At 30.0% G+C, this 18,618-nt stretch overlaps 1 non-coding gene across 1 annotated transcript; it reads left to right on the forward strand.

The window, feature by feature from the left end:
• Positions 1–2,323: 2,323 nt before the first annotated feature.
• LOC115715394 (small nucleolar RNA R71) lies at positions 2,324–2,430 on the forward strand. Its single transcript, XR_004011268.2, has one exon. It is a non-coding gene; the product is annotated as a small nucleolar RNA R71 (small nucleolar RNA).
• The last annotated feature ends 16,188 nt before the right edge of the window (positions 2,431–18,618 follow it).

An 18,618-nucleotide genomic window follows, 5' to 3' on the forward strand; every position in this document is an offset into this window, starting at 1 on the left:
GTTAGCAACACTAATTTTTGGGGTTAACACTTGCCCCCAGTCTACAAGAATTCTTTTAAATGTTCTGATAGACTGAGAGAATTGGGGAATTTGACTTGTTGTAGTGTGATCATTATCTTCTTCTCATTTATCGAGGACGTACCCACTATATATATGAGACCTATCTTGAACTTTCACTTCACAACATTACCTTGGTAGAGTGAAAAATCTTTATCACTCTGTCCAAGAGGTATCAAGTTTGATCCTTCCCCAGGTCACTTTTTCCATTCTTATTTCTATTAGTTACGCATACATATCTTTATATTTTTGCATATATATTTAGATGGTTTAATATACTTGGATATTTTCTGCCCTTGTCTTCACCTTACTTGGCTTGTGTTACCTTTGACCCTGGAGTGACATCTTAACACTTGCATTTTGATATGGGTAATAGGCATCTTTACTCACTCCATAGCAAATTGCCCTTTCTTTGTGATCTTTCCTGCTTCAAGAGGTACCACACTTATCTCTATCTCTTCCATTTTTGTTACCTCTGCACTACGTGTCTAAGTTGTGGTCCGTATGTTATCTTTGTGGTGCCGATTGGACCACTTGCATCCCGGTAGGGGCATACACCCCTATGTATAATGTCTAATGACCTTAATACCTTGATTTTACCTCTTAGGTGGGGGTGTCAGGGCAGCACATCTCTTTGAATTATTTCGTTTTGGGTCCCACTTGTGAGTAACTCTTCAAAGTATTTTATATTCAATGGCCCATAGGAGCAAGCTATTTTGCATATTCCATCACCTCAATTCCATCTTGCTCATTCAGATCCTCTTCAGTCAAACTCACTTCTAATGAATCTTCCATCAACTTTTTCTTCTCCACTATATTGTCAAGAGATCCACACAGAAACAGTTGTCACTAGCGTTTGGAAAAGTCATTGCCTTAAGAACATTAAAGACCACTTCTTCCCCTTGCACCCTCAACTTCAATTCGTCATTCTAAACATCAATAAATGCTTGGCCCGTTGTCAAGAATGGTATCCCAAGAATAATTACTACATTGCTGTCTTCTTCCATGTCCAAAACTATAAAATCTGTTGGGAAGATAAATTTATCCACTTTGACTAGAACATCTTTGATGAACCCCCTTGGATGAACCAACGACCGATCACAAAGTGCATTCATCCCCTCTATTCTCCCGATGGTACAAGGTACGGTGAAACTCCCAAGATCTCTAAGTTTGGGAAGGAGGTTTCTTCTACAATATTGTACTACACTCCTCGATCAATGCCACTGTTTCATAGTCCTCCATTTTTCTCTTCTTGGACATGATTTCTTTCATAATTTACATAGCTTGGCATTTGTTCCAAGGCTTTTACAAAGAGGATGTTAATGTACAAATTTTTGAATACCTCTAGAAACTTTGAAAACTGCTTGTCTAAATTGGTCTTTCAGAGCCTCTGCTGATAAGGGATTTTCACATGGTTGTCAATGCTAACTGGTGGAGAAGCTTCTTTTGATGTCAGACCCTCAGTAATCTTCCTCTCATCTGGTGTAGGTGCCTGTAGATCTTGACCCACTTCTTCCACTGGTGGTCTCTCACTAGGTCCCTCATACTTCTTCCTACTTCTCAAGGTAATTGCCTTACAATTTTCTTTTGGGTTCACCTTTGTTGTGCTAGGCAAGTTACCTTGGGGGCGAGTAGCTATTTGAGTCGCCAATAGCCCCATCTGATTCTCTAAGGCTTTAATGGATGATCTAGTCTCTGTCATAAACTGTAGCAACAAATCTGCTTGTAGACTTGACCCTCCACTAGAACCTTATTGTTGTGGTTGCTGTTGATTCTGTTGGGGCTGATTTCTTTGCTGGTAAAACCCATATTGTTGCCGATTAGAGGACGCCTTTGTACATTCTGTCTTTGATCCCCTCCTTGATTGTACCCATAGTTATTGTTTTGAGAATAATTCCTGATGACTTTTGCTTGATCCATCGGCAAACTATTTAGATGCACGGGGCATGGATCATAGGTGTGCGGGCCCCCACATAGCTCACAAATGACTTGAACTTGTTTTGCTTGAACTGCCATCAACTTTGTTAGGGCCTCTACTTGAGCTGTCAACTTGGTGATGGCATCTACCTTGAGCGTACCAGCAACCTTCTTCACCTGGCTTCTTTCAATTGGCTATTGTTGGTTATTCATGGCCATATCTTCTACCAAATCATACGCCTTGTTTGCACTTTTTCTCATAAATGCCCCACCAACTGCGACATCTATAATTGTTCTGTTGTTACCAATCAGCCCATTGTAGAAATTGTGAACCAACATCCACTTTTTGATCCCATGATATGGACATTTTCTAATGAGATCCTTTAACCTCTCCCATGCCTCATAGAGAGATTCATTGTCCAGTTGACAAAAATTATTAATTTCTCCTCGCAGCTTGGCAGCTTTAGCTGGAGGAAATTTTTTTTTTGACAAGAACTTTGTCACCAAATCAGCCCACGTATCAATGGAGTTGGGTGGCAAGGATACCAGAAAACTTTTAGCTCGCTCCCTCAACGAGAATGGAAATAGTCTCAGGCGGATGTCATCATCGCTAACTCCATTCACTTTAAAACATAACTCCATGAAATTAGACAAATGCAAATTTGGATCTTCAGAGGGGAGTCCACCAAACTGGACTGAAGACTGCACCATTTGGAGTATGGCTGGCTTTATTTTGAAGTTATTGGCTTCTACGGCATGTGGTCTTATACAAGACTGAACCTCCGTCAAAGTTGGAAGAACATAGTCCCTCAGGCTACGGTCAGGGGGATTACGACTGTTTGCCTGGTCTATTATTTCCAGTATTTCTATTATTGGCATTGTCAGCCATGACAATTTCTGGTTTAGCCCTCATTGTATCTCTTTTCCTTCTATTATGTCTACAGGTCTTCTCAATCTCAAGATCAACATGCATTCTTGAACTAGCTCCTTAACATCGCATATACCAAAAGCACTAGGTAGGATAGAAAAAAAAATTAAGACAAAATAGTTAGCAAGAAGTAAGAATAGAAAACCAACGCAGAATTTAGTCTAATTTTTTGTAATATCAATTTTTAAACAATTCCCCAACAACTGCACCAAAAACTTGTTACGAAAAATATGAATAGCTACACAAGTGCACGTAATCAAGTAGTACTCACACAGGTGAGGTCGATCCCACCGAAAATTGAACTGAATACCACTAAATTAGACTTATATTTCTATTTGACAAACAATAATTTTTATTGAAGCTAAAAATAAAGAATAACTAGATAATAAATTAAGCAATAAAAATGTATTTAATCAAGGATGAGGAATTAGGAAAAAGAATCATGTTGATTTAATTACCCGATTGTTAAAGCTAATTACTATTATCTTTCTCAATGTAAATGACAGATTATAAAAATTAACCTAACTCTTTCCAAATCTTTTAGGCCCTAAATCACATGTTATTTGATCATCTCTGAATTAGACAAACATATAATCAACATTAAGCAATAATTTCAAGGTCACTTAGGCTATGTAAATACTTTCATTTCACATCAAAACCTAGTTTATCTAATTTTAGCATTCCCAATTCTCCCTTTCTTAGATTTTGAATTGGGATTATAAAGCATGCAAAAGGTGATCAATCTTAAGCATGTAATTAACACAAATATAGATAAATTCACAATCAAGAAAGGACAAATAACAATTATCATTAACTAAAAATAATGTCAATCAACATTCATCATCTCCCCAAATAGGAGTTTAGTTCATTATCTCTATAGTCAAATCCATAATTAAAATTGAAACTATAAAATAACATAGAAAAATTAAGAGAGGAGAAAAGAACTGGTTGAAGCAATCGATCCAGGTCACCACAAGCCGTTCTTGAAGTGCTCTCCTTTGTTTCTAGGGCTCCAAATCTGAATAATCCTCAAAATTCATGAACTCCTCCTAATTGAACCAAGCTTTCTCTTTAAAATTCGTGAAATTATGAAATTGCCCAAAAATTAATCTCGTCATTAAGGCTTTGTCGCGGCATGGGAATATGCCTGTCGTGACGAAGGATTATCAACAAAAATAGCAAAACTTCCTGCCAACTCTCGTTGCGGCGAAGGATTATGCCCATTGCGACGGGCTTAGGCAGAAAAGTTCATTGTGCATTTTCTTTTCAACTCTTTCATCTCTTGTTCTCGATTCTTATGAATACTTTCTTTAAAAATCCAGGGATCTGAAACAAAAGAATCAAGCATAAAATAGCCCTAAAACTAGAAACAAAGAGCGAAAAGTACCCGAAAAATATGACCCAAAACTTAGACTAAAATTAGCCTAACAATATATAACGCTGGTAAAGCTAAAAAACTGTGAAAAAAGAATCACCTTTGGCAGTTTAGCTCACCCACTTTCACCAAATATTTCATTAATTTCGTTGGTAAAAGGAACTACTACCGGCAAAATAACTTGCTGGCAAAACTAAATTTAGGAGGCAAAAAATTTCTTTGTTTCGCTGGTGAAACTAACTAACTGTGCCGATGGGAACTTTTCCCGACGTAATTTCGTAGTTTCGCCGGCAAAATTTAATTTTTCTGTAGTGTTTGATAAGTTTGAATAGCGTAGTGAATTAAGTTCTACTGATGCATGTACTGCGATCGGATGGGTAGAATTTTTTTTTATTGTTAGTGTTATTTTGTTTGTTTTGTGTGCTTTGTTTGTTGTTTATTGTATATTTAAAATTTTTGGGGATGTCCAATTATAGTCGTTATGCTGTTAATATTTCAATAAAATTAGAATAAATTTCTCTAAAAAAACATACATATTAAAGAAAAAAATGTTAAATTATATTGTAGTAAATATTCGTAGATGTGTGAAAATTAATTTAACTAATTAAATATTATACATATGTAAGCACTTAATTGAATATATATTTTTTTGGAAGAAGTAATATTAATATTATTTTTAAAATTGATTTAATGTAAAATTATAACTATAGTCAATTTCTTGTATTATTTCATGTTTGATTTAGAAATTTAGAAAGTTCTCAGCCCACATATTGATTACTTATACATCAAAGATCGTCAAGTATTCATCAAACAAGTCATTGTAGAAAATATTCTTCTTCCAAATCTTATCGATCATGAAGGCATAGGACTAGGTGAAGTGGTAGGCTACTTTGTAGCATGGCCAAAGGTCTATCTTTGATCAGATAAAGAAACTTTAATGTTTATATTAGTTTACTTAACTTATTTGATTTATTAATTAATGAAAATTCTAACTTTAAATATTTTTTGATATACGCATGAGCCTCAAAAATAACCTAGCAGCCGAAGAGACAAAAATTAGAAGATTCACTTTGTACACCAACACAGCCTCTAAAATAGGGATAGAAATTGTGTGGGTAATAAACGGGTAATAATGCACCTCTCAATCCCGTTCCCATTTCTCATTTATGTCCCCCATCCCTGCCCCCGCCCTGCTTAATCTCTAATAGATTTAGAGTAGGAGAATTCTCATTGAATATGGGGACCCATTGGATACCCATTAAAATTAATACAATAATTAATAATAATAAAAAAACGTAATGTAATTTGAAATAAAAATATAAAACAAGATATTGACTTTAAAATAAACAAACATTCTACGTATTATAAAGTCTTTATTACACAGTTTATTAGGAAAGATTAATAGTCAACTTTGTAAGTATGCCCAATAACTTTCGTACGTAATAATTAGAAAACTATATAAAATATTTGGAAACTATATATCTGGGTTGAGTATGGACTGGATAGTATCACCCCGACCCCACCCCAAAATCTCTTCAGGTATATAAAATTGCACCCCACTCTTGCCTTATTACCCATTAAGGCGGGTAATTCCCATCCCATTCGAGGTGGGTACCCGTCTCCTTGGGTCAAATTTCCATCACTACTCTAAAACACTATAAGAGGGCAAATAAGCATGTTGATGGGAATTGTTACGTTTCCCCTCGAATGACTTTGAAGTTGATTTATATTTAGAACTCAGTTGGGAAATTGGCCAAAAGTGAAATTAATAGAATTTAGTGTTGATGAAGATATGTTTGGGCACTACAAAAAATCTTACTTTTAGTCACAACAAAATTTGTGACTAAAGAATAAAAAGTTGTGGCACTACAAGAAATGTCACTTTTGTCAGCACATTTTTGTGTGACAAAAGTTAGTATTGCGCTGGTAAAATAGAATTTCCCTATGATGTGTTGGTAAAAGGGGGTTGGCAAATCAATGTTGGTATTAGAATTTTTGCCAACATAAAATGAAAAGCGCTGGCAAAAAAGACTTTTCCTAGCGCGTAAATGTGCTGGTAAAAGTTAAATTTTAGCCACTGCAAATGTACGCTGGTAAAACTTTGATCTCTTTGCCAGCGAACTGTGCTGGTAAAAGTGACATTTCTTGTAGTGTGGCTAATTATAAATTATCATTATTGTGTTGTGACTAAAATGTCCGTGGCTAAAAGTATTAGTCACAAAAATTACAATTTGTTGTGACTAAATGTATTTTTAGTCACAATATTTGTTGTGACTAAAACTAAATTCGTGACAACTTGTAACTAAATATTATATTTTAGTCACAAGTAACTTTTTGCTGTGACTAAAAGTTACATTTAGTCACAAAAAATTTATGCTGTGACTAAAAAGTTGTCACTAAAAATATCAATTTTTTGTAGTGGGGACAAGGAATGACTCGATATGGCTTCAAATGACTGACATAAGAGATTTCTCCAAACTGCAAATTATAGGAGCCCAACCAATAACAATTTGGTGCAGGTTTAATACTCAACTCTTAATTAATTGGATAATTTTTTAGGGGAGTTTGTTATTAATTGTCTATTTTTATCATATACATGCAGGTTCGGCTGCTTAACAGATTGAATGCAAAATATGTATTTTTAAATCTTGGTTCCATTGACATTCAGGCAGGGCCTCTCGTCCTATTGCAGCGCATTGTTCGATCGTTTGATCGCGATGAATTCGGATAATGTCCTTATTGCTCCTATCATAATAAGTAAGTAAATTTAAAATTAATTTTATAATTTATAACTCTACATATAAAATAATAATATATTAACAATCTTATATATTTGTTTGATAAAGTCTGAATATCCACACTAACGCGCGCCACTCAATTAGTATTGTTTTGTAGATTCAAAATTTATGGGATTTAAACTCAAAGAATTTATAGGTTAAGGCATTTTCGATTTTTTCATGGTATCTATATGATTCGATATAATAAATAGTTTAATTACGTATTTCATATGGTTTGTATTTACTCATAATTTCCTTACAGTTACTACTTATATCAATGGATCTCTCGATGAATAAAAACACTGAAAACTGTTAGGAAAGTAATCAGAAAAAGTATTGGGAGAATATTTTTTAGGGTAAGTATTCTATATACATTATTACTATCTATATAATCATAATACACTACATTAATTAATAAACTCTCTAATAATAAGTAAAGGTCAAAGATCACAAATTATCTATTGTGTTTAATCCAAAAATATATACAATTTTTTTTATATATATTACAGGTGAAGAGTTTAATTAAGAAATTTGAAAAGAGAGACAAAAGCGCAACCGACCAAAGACGTTATAAGGAACAAAGCTTATAATGTATGGTGGTGGAGAAACGTGTTTCCGCCGTAAAATGAAATAACATATATATAATATATACATATTTATATATGTCGATACATGACAGCCAGATTATATCATGTATATATAAGCAACGTAGCTTCACATTATATATATATACTAACTCACACTCTACATGTATGTACAGAGAAAGAGAGTGTGATCGATACATACATACATATGATATGGAGATGAGGAACACGTGAGAGGGTTGGCTAGATTCCCGTGAGGCACAAAATATATATTATTAATTAATCTTTTCATACATATACATTCACATATATATACATACATATACATATATGTAATGTATGTATAAACAGTATTTTTCTGTCATTTACAAAACGTTACCTTACTTGTTCTCACGGGCCTCTCCCCGTCGATCTTATCTTGTAATTACTTAATTAGATCAGCTTAGCTTTCATTTTCATTTGACTTAATTATTATTGGAACCTCTTTAAATATATATAAAAAGTACTTGTATTAATTATATGTGTAAATACATATAAATTTAAAAAGAGTATTGCTATATTGAGCACTCGGGTAGCTTGTAAATGTAGCACTCACTACTAAAAATAATTATTTAGCAATAATTTTTTAGTCTGATATGAATTTTTTTATGACTAAATGTAATTTTGAGTCGCAATAAAAAGTTATTTGATTAAAATATAGTATTTAAATACTAGTTATCACTAATTTAATTTTAATTACTACAATAATTGTGATAAAAAAATACATTTAATCACAACAAATTATAATTTTTATGATTAATACTTTTATTCACAATATAAGAATAATTTGTAATTAGTCGCAATTTATTTACTTTAGTCACAAATTTTATTGTGACTAAAAATAATTTTTTTTTTCTAGTGGCTCTACAATTGGTTAGCAATATTTCTTAAATGTTATTATATTAAATTATATGAACCTTGATATTTAATTACATCAATAGTGGTATAATAACGTACGATGAGGGTGCTAGACACCACTAGTGTCTTTTAGCATTTCTCATTTAAAAATAACATTACTAATGGGCACTTTAATGTGTGAAGCACTATAATAGGTGACATAACACTATTAGTGCAATTCAATATTAGGTCCCACGTATTTTGATTTAATAAATCATATAAGAAATTGCTAACCACTCATAATGTGTCACATCAGTATGATATTGGGTCCCTTAAAATATTAGAATATTATATATACGGTAATAAATCAGCAATTAGATTTATGTTATAAAATAATAACGAATAGAGACTTTAATAGAATAAGATCGAAGACAAAGAGAAGAGAAAATAAGAGAGTGAATGAGATTTTTTTCAGTAGTTTATTCTAATGGGTGAACTCCTATTTATACAAAAATATGACTAGAATAATAAAAAAATAATCAATGAAATAAAGAGAAATACAATTAAGAATTTATGGTGGTAATTAATGCATTGATTTGGACATCCATAATAATATTTTATAACACCCCCTTGGATGTCCATTAAAAATATCTCATTAAAAACTTTGCAGGAAAAAGAAAGGAGTGTAAATTAATTCCCACTCATTTAGCCATTCGTGGAGATATTCTAATCAACGAATTCCAATCTTACGAACCATCTTCTCAAATGTTGATCTCGATAATGACTTTGTGAATAAGTGTGCATGATTTACACTTGATTTAGGGCCTGTTTGGCACAGCTTTTGGAAAAGCTAAAAGCCGATTCTTGAAAAAGCTGTGATAAAAATGTGTTTGGTAAACAGTCAAAAAATAGCTTCTTAAAGAATTTTTGAAGAAGCTACAGCTAAAAGCTGAAGCTGTTCTACCCCAACTTTTAGAAAAAGTTATTTTAATTAAAAGACTATAATAATTACTTTTGTACTAAAACCATATTTACTTATTTATTACATATTAAAAAAAATAAAAAAATAAAAAAAAAATTAATTATAATAAAATAAATATATTAAATCTCTTATTTTTTTTTAAAAAAATAATTTATATTTTATTTTAATATTAACAGAAAACATCAACCTAGAATTTTTCTTATATACTTGAGTTTCTAATTTTTTTTTACATTTGATAAAATTTAATAAACAAATACTATTAATTATTTTTATCAAATGCACATAAATTTATATTTGAAAAAAATTAAAAATATATAAAATATAAAATAAATTTTTACATATTTGTGATTATAATAAATTAGATAATACCATTATTATTATTATCATTATAATAGATCTTAACAACTCACAGTATTTTAAAATTTATAATTTACCAAACACTCAGCTCAGCTTTTTTCTATAGTTTTGCTACAGCTGTTTTTTCTCACAGCACATCTACAGCTGTTTTTTCCCACAGCACAGCTGTACCAAACTGGCCCTTAATATGTTGGACACCAATATAGCTATTTACTTGAAGATCATGTAGTAAGAAGAGCTTGGTAAAATATCTTTGGTTCTATCTCCTTTATTATAGCTTTAGTTGAGCAATGCATTTCACATTATCTTCATAAAAAATTACTAATGTTGATATTGCTTTATTGAGTGTAATCTATATGTTTTCCAAATATGTTATATGTCAATGATTTTACTCCCACGCATTCTGTACTTGCTACATAAAGTGCAAATATGTTAGCATGATTTAAAGTTTCTTCGTTAAAAATTTTGTCAGGAAAACTCAGTGGGATAAAATCTGAGGTAAGAAAAAAAGAGTGCAATACATATATTTCATATTCATGATTATTTGCAAGTTGCTTCGTTAAAAATTTTATCAAAAAAACCCAGTGGAACAAAACTTTTGCTAAGGAAAAAAGAGTGCAACATGAAATGTCAACTCTTAATGCGCATATGATCTATAATTATTTTGGTGATAATAGATCTCATAAGATTATTGTTATCACTTTTAAAATACCATTGTATATTATCTATGATCATACATTTACTATAACTCTTCTAAAATATGTGTGGACTTCTAAATTATGGATGGGGGTTCTAGGAACTTCAATAATTATCCAACTTATTGAATCGTGTGTGTATACAATGTTGTTCATATCAAAGTTTCAAATTTTAAGTAGTTATGAACATAACACATTAATGATAATATAAATTTTTATTTGCAAGAATGATGGTACTCCAAGATCATATATTTGTTCCATTCTTATTGTATGATCATAATTTTCATATCAAATGATCATATATCTATAATTCTTTATGCATATGAAGTACTTCAGAACTTCTCTACTAATACTTATGAACAAACTATATACATTTAATATTTCTCAATATACAAACAGAAATCAAAGTTTGTTCTTCAATCATTTATAATATAATCAAGAACTCTTCAAGAGTCTATCAAAATGCATAATTTTAGGAATTTATATTGCATAGACAATCATATGTGTTTTTCAAATAATAATTTACTTACATGTCTTTCTTTTATATAAAGATCTTTGTCATATAGTACGCGCAACTTTGAATTTATTAAGAGTACATGTATTACATTGATAAGGCATATTTCAAATTTTCAATATATTAGGAGCTACAAATAGATAACTTTTTGTTGCAATATTTATGTGATGCTTATAAATCCTCATAAAATATATTTCAGGCTATAATAAAATCCTGATTATGTTTTCTCAATATTTAAGCCTTATTTCAATTAATCTCGTGTCTATGCAAACTTTGCATAACAATTTATTTTGTGTATTAATATACATATGTAATTTTTTCATTAGAAATATTTATTTGCACATCCTACATGTCTTACTAGACTTTATGCAAATAAACTTGTCTAGACTGTGTCATAATATTTTGGCCAAAAATAAAATATATGTCGAGAATTCTCGATAAATCTAATATCATGATCCTTGCTATCTCATGTTAACTTATTGTATATGCAAACATTCAACATCTATTGTTGATAAAATATTCATGATAAGATAATTTTTACCCATATTGACATAACTTATAGAGATATCTTCAAATTACATATTTTTTTAAATATGTATATTATTTATAGGTACCAATATAAAACCACTTCAAGGATTCAATTATGAAATATATTATGTCTAATGTAACACTCTACTAGTTTAGGCGTGTTATCGTGATTTTATATTAAATGTGAAGTTCATTTCTAATTAATGAATTTATTAAAAATCCTGAGTAATTAAAATTTTGCTTAATTACTAACAATATTAAAAATAAATTACTTTTATATAATCAGGATCCCGAGTTTAAAATATTTACAGCTGTTTCAAAATACTTGATGTAAAAGTTGTCGCCTAGCGACTATATAAAATACAACCAGTTGTCCCAAAGATCATACTCTCCAGATCTAACTACCCCGACATGTACAATCTTCATCCGCTCGCTCTCACGGCTGCTCAGCTTTAGCCTTGCTCTTACCTACACATGCAAACAATAACTGTGAGTCAACATACTCAGTAAGAAAAGCATAATCATAATCATAAATATAACTCGAGTTAAAAATAGGTACCCATACACCCAACTGTAACCCTTTTCCTGCACCCTAGGGGGTACAGTGTCTAGAACATTCATGCAGCAGTACTATCGACCATATTATCAGCCTATACTCGGTACTCTAGTCATAATCTAGTCATACCGATGTGATAGCGTTGATCAGTACATGAGCCAAATTTACATCTATCGGTATCCAATATAACTCTACGTATATTGATACCGCTATCAATGTAATCTAATAGGGTTATGTACGCTAAATATGTAAACACATATGCATATTATTATACTTATCTTACCTCATTTCTAAATTCAAGTGTGCCGATTAACCTGAGTGGAACAACTGCTCGACGATTTACAGGTCCTTAAATCACAATATTCGTAAACTGATGAATGACACACTAAATCACTTTTTGGGGACTTAAAACCAAAACTAAAAGTTTTCCTATCGATGGATAACATGACAATACTCTAAAATTGTAAAAATATGAAAATTTAGGGTACCCCAAAATTCCCCAACCGGTAGACCGGTTCCTAACCAAAAAACTAGTTCTGTGGGGGTCTGTCAGGGGACGAACTGGAAGACCGGTTCCTATAGGTCCAACTGAACCGGTCGATCGGTTCAGTGCAGAAAACAGAAATTCCCTCCTAAACAACTCAAATCGACCCCAAATCAAACCAAACTTTGCAGACCTCATAATTAGGTCACAATATACATACTTTAAGCAATAACACCCTAAAACAACCTCAAAAACAAAAATCACCATGTGAGAGCAAAGTTTGAGCTCTAAAGTTCAAATTTTTCTCAAACACAACAACAAACACCCAAACAGATCCAAACTAGCTTAAATAACCTTAATACAACTTCAAAAAACATAATCCGTACAAAATTAAACCTACAACATCTTAACCAAACTGCTTCCTTAGTTTCTTCGCAAGCTACAAAATATTCGACTTCCATATGGTTGAATCTGCTGTACTAGTTTGCTTAAATCTTCTCCATACTACAACTCCTCCACCAAGAGTAAATACTGACCTAGATGTCTGTTGGGTTTTATGCCCTAAATAAAACTCATTTCAATATAATCAGATTTACTTAGTAATATAGATCAGAAATAACATTTAATGTTGCATGGTTCACATGATTTATTTCATGATTATATGTACATAATGTATAAATTCATCTGAAACCCTTTTCACATACTTGATCCTGTTTATTGTGCCGTCAACACATTGGAAAGTAAACATGACTATGTGAATAAAGTTTCCTAGATTTATCAGACATAGGGTTTTACTGATATGATAATCTACAACAGAGTTTACTTTCATTTGGAGAAGTGCTATGTTCTTTCCAGAGCATTGGTTAAAGTAAAGCTCAGGTTGGATGCATGGAGTATGCATCGGAAGGGACCGATATTGAACTTTGACTTAGATTTATTAAACTTACCGTAATATCTATTCAAGTCAATATCGCCTAGTTGATCCTAGATCAAATGATCTTAATCCTGATATGATTAGGCTCAATCTCGAGAGGCTATTCGTGTTCTTTGATTTGTTAGTTAAGCCTACTTTTAGGTCAGGGTGATACGTACATTTTGGGAACACGGTAGTGCAATTGAGTGGGAGCGCTATCATAAACATGGAATCTATAGCTTCTATCTGGCGAATAGTAAGCAAAGGATGATCTCCTTCGAGCTTGACCAAACGAACATAAATGGTGGAGTACTCATTTCACATAAACTGAAATATCATTTATACGGGGTCAAGTGTTTTAAGGATAAAATACATTGTAGGGTGTAACGGTAATTTAATCCCTTTACAGTGTAGATCATTCATATAGAGGATCATTGATCAAATTAGGATTATAACAATGGATAACTAATGATGTGTCTATATGGTGGAACATATAGAGCATTCTATATACTGAGAGTGTAATTCTAAGTTCTATGCATGGATTCAACGAAGAATTAATAAGTTTGTGAATTTTAGTGCTAAATTCTTGATCTACTTATTGGAAGCTCGGTTATATAGACCCATGGTCCCCCCACTAGTTGAGATAATATTGCTTGTAAGACTCATGTAATTGGTTTTGATTAATCAATTATAATTCTCAAATTAGACTATGTCTATTTGTGAATTTTTCACTAAGTAAGGGCGAAATTGTAAAGAAAGAGTTTTATAGGGGCATATTTGTTAATTATGATACTTTGTATGGTTCAATTAATAAATATGATAAATGACAATATTATTTAATAATTATTTATAGTTATTAAATAGTTAGAATTGGCATTTAAATGGTTGAATTAGAAAATCGGCGTTTTTGAGAAAATTAGATGCAGAAAAGATAAAACTGCAAAATTGCAAAAAGTGAGGCCCAAATCCACTTGTATAGGGCCAGCCACTTTTGTAGGAAATTTAAACTGATTTTTCATTATTTTAATGCCAAATAATTCAAACCTAACTCTAGTGGAATGCTATAAATAGATAGTGAGGCTTCAGGAAATTTACACTTAAATTTTCTACTTTTTCATCTAGAAAAAACTGAGCCTTCTCTCTCCCTATCTTTGGCCGAACCCACTCTCTCTCTCTTCCTCATTGAGATTTCGAAATCCTTAGTGTATGAGTAGTGCCCACACACAGCAAGTGATACCTCAATCATAGTGAGGAAGATCGTGAAGAAAGACTTTCAGCAAGAAGGAGGTTTCAGCATCAAAGATTCAGAGAAAGAGATCCAGGTTCAGATATTGATAATGCTCTGCTACAGAAAGGAATCAAGGGCTAGATATCTGAATGGAATGAGTCATTTATATTCCGCTGCACCCAATGTAAGGTTTCTTTAACTTTATATGTGTTTATTTCATCGTTTTAGAAAGTTCATATTTAGGGTGTTAATCAACATACTTGTGAGTAGATCTAAGATCCTGCTAAAATAATTTCCAACAACTGGCCTCAGAGCCATGGTAATTGATTTACTTGCAAGAAATTTGGACTTTAAAACGATTGTTTGTTTGTTTTTGGATGGTATCATGTTGTATTGAGTGTTATTTGATGATTGATTGATGTTTGTAAATTTTCGTGAAAAATAATTTCGGTTCTATTTCTGAAATTATTTTTATTGGATAGTATGGAAAAAATTAAGCAAGTTACTTTTTTACAGAACTCAATTTCGATTTAATTTGAATTAGTTATGATTTTTTAAAGATTCGAAAAAATCGGAGCTGTGCTGAAATTTTCCTGCGATCGCGAAAACTGTCTGTACAGCTCACAATTTTTTCGTTTTTCTTCGTTTTTTCATGCTTTTTCATGGAATTAACTTCCGATTTTTTGTGTAGTTCTGTATTTATACTATTACTATTCCTAATTCAATTCTAATTATCATTTTGAATTAATTTAATATTTTTTAAATTTAATTCAAGATATTAGTGTAATTTGAATTTGAAAATAGTTAGTATCTATCTTCTTGCTTAATTATCTATCTTATTTTTAAATTTGATTATATCTTATCTTATTTTTAAATTTAAGGTCAGATTTTAAATTTTTTAAATTAATTTTTTTTTTAAATAATTTGACCTTATTTAAATTTAAAATAAGATAACTATAATCATGTAATTTTAAATAGATATAAGATATTTTGCTAACTTTTAAATTTTGTTATTTTATTTATTTAAATTACATTTAAAATCTGAAAAAGATATTCATTTATCTTTTCTAATTTTTTATTTAATTTTTATTTATAAAATAACATTTAAATTTTAAAAGTAGTTAGCAAATTTTGAAATGATATTTAGGTTGGTTAAAACCTAATTTTTCAAAATTGTAGGTTTAATTTTAAATTTAATTTTTTTTCAAAATTTTCGAATTTTTTTTTATTTTATTTTAATTTTTCGAAAATAAATATTTTATTTATTTAATTAATTATTTCGAAATTAATTATTTAATTTAAAATTAAATAAATCCTACATCCAACTATCCAGCTAACCTTGTTGCAGGAGTATGTGTTTTAGCTTGTGTGTAAGTTTTCAAAACCTATTATTACTTGATTGCAAATAGCCATGGTTACTTTTTGCCAGATCTAATGATCTGATGGCTCCCTTGGTCAAGTAAATAATTTGTAACAGGTATATTTACAATCTTCTTTCATCTGTGTATGACCTAGCAACATGATAGGACCCATCCAAAGTGTGCATGTGTGAGCCTATGTGTTTAATTTCATTATAGATGCATATAGGTTGTTGTTGCTAAATAAAATGTCATAGTTCTTGATAGATTTTATTTAGGCCCATTTAGTTTTTGGGCCTATTCAATTAATAACAGTTGTTCATTTTAAGGTTAAATTCCTCTCTTTTGGGCCTTGTGTGAGAGTTGGGAGCCATAGTAGTGGGTACGACATACTGAACCCAGCACCCCCTCACATGAACCACCCCAATTGTGAAGGCCCATTTGCCTGATTTGAATAACTGTACTAGGTTAATTAAACTAGTTTAACCTAATAAAATTGATTAGCAACATAATTAATTTTATTTATTTTGAAATTAATTTAAGAAAACCATAGTTTAAAGAATTTTATATTCTAAGCTAAACTATGTGTATTTTCTTGTATTTAATTAAATATAGAATTATAACCATCTAGATTCTTTCTGAAGCTTAATTTAAATTTTTCATTAAATATTCATATTTAAGTTGATATTTAGTTATCTACAACTAACCAACTTAAATCTGAATATCTTTTGGATTTAAAATTTCAAAATTAAGTTGAGGAATTTTAGGCATTGGTTATTAAGATTCTTTATATATTTTTTTTAAGTTAATGTCTTTTCGAATATTAACTTAAAATAGAATATTTTAGATATTTTTTAGGTTAATATCTTTTCGAATATTAACTTAAAATGGAATATCTTCAAAATTAAGTGGTTACAACTTAATTTTTGATATTTAATTAAATTTAAATTTGAAAATATTTAAGTTCTAGATTTTTTTTCTAATACAACTTAAATTAGATATTTTTTCAAATTTTGTGGAAAAGATACTTAGTCAAATAAGATATTTTCTAGATAGTTATTTCTAGACTACTTATTATTTCTAATATTAAATAGGAAAATATTATACGTTGTGAAATTACTTATTTATATAATTAATTTTGGTACAATTTATTTTAAGTATATTTTTCCTAGTATTAAACTAGAGATTAATAATTAAGCCTTCTCTACACTTAATTATTTATTTCTTGAATTTAATACATTTAATTAATTTGAAAATTAAATAACTAAGTTGATTTTCATCATGATACTTAAATATATATTTCTTTTTCATGACACTTAATTAAATAGAAAATTATTTTTAGTTGAAACTTGTTTTTTCAACTAAATTTAAATAATTTTCAAAATATATTTTTTCCTTATTTTATTAATCAAATTTCGAAATTGCATTTCTTAAATGCTGAAATTTCGAATTTTATTTGAAAAATAGATTAAAGATGTAAATTACTTATTTTAATTTTGGACCAACTTAAATCAATGATTTTTTCATTTAATGATTAATTAAAATAAATGAAGTAAAATATATTTTATTAGAAATTTAATAAATTAGTCAAAGGAAAATCTAGATAGGTGATATTTTTGCTTGAAGTATTTTTCTAGTGTATTTAATTAAATAGAAAATTAATATTTAAGTTGATTTTCATCATCATACTTAAATATTTGAAATTTTTCTTATACATATTTAATTAAATAGGAAAATTATATTTTTTGTTGTAAATTAATTTTATTAATTAATTTTTTGTTGTAAATTAATTTTATTAATTAATTTTGGACCAACATTAAATTAGAATAATTTTTCCAGGATTAATTTTTTATTTTAACATGCATTTTCGAAAATTGTGTCCTAGAATACTTTAATTTTTCGAAATGCAATATATATTTATAGAAAATTAAATTTGAGTTGTAAATTAATTTAAATTAATTTTGTAACAACTTAAATTGAATATTTTTCTAAATATTTATTGGAAATTATTACTAAGATGGAAATAATTCATGTTATTTTCATATCCATCTAAGTAAAATTTATAAATATTAAATTAAAATTTATATTTAGAATTTTTCATTCTAAATTAGAAATTTTAATTAATAAATATATATATTTAAAATAAATAGATTAAATAAAGAGAATCAAAGAAAATACAACTCTCTTTAAATAATGAGCTTTATTATTAAGATATTCGATCTCCATTGTGGGTTTTACACCGCGTTTGTTTTAGTGAGTAATCCTCCCTAATGGAGGAACATTCATTAGCAATTTTGCACCGTTTAATCTCGAATGATAAGTAGTTTGTAAGTATTTTGTATGATATGGATCACCCTAATGGTGGCGGCCATACTTGACTTGCAAATTATGAAACAATGGTGGAAGCTCATAAGATAGAATTGCCTTGACTCTCGCCTAAACGGGACAACGCTGAATTCCAATCTTGATCGAATAAAAGGTTGCTAGAA

The sequence above is a fragment of the Cannabis sativa genome, chromosome 4 (genome assembly GCF_029168945.1).
Source record: "Cannabis sativa cultivar Pink pepper isolate KNU-18-1 chromosome 4, ASM2916894v1, whole genome shotgun sequence".
Lineage (NCBI taxonomy): Eukaryota > Viridiplantae > Streptophyta > Magnoliopsida > Rosales > Cannabaceae > Cannabis > Cannabis sativa.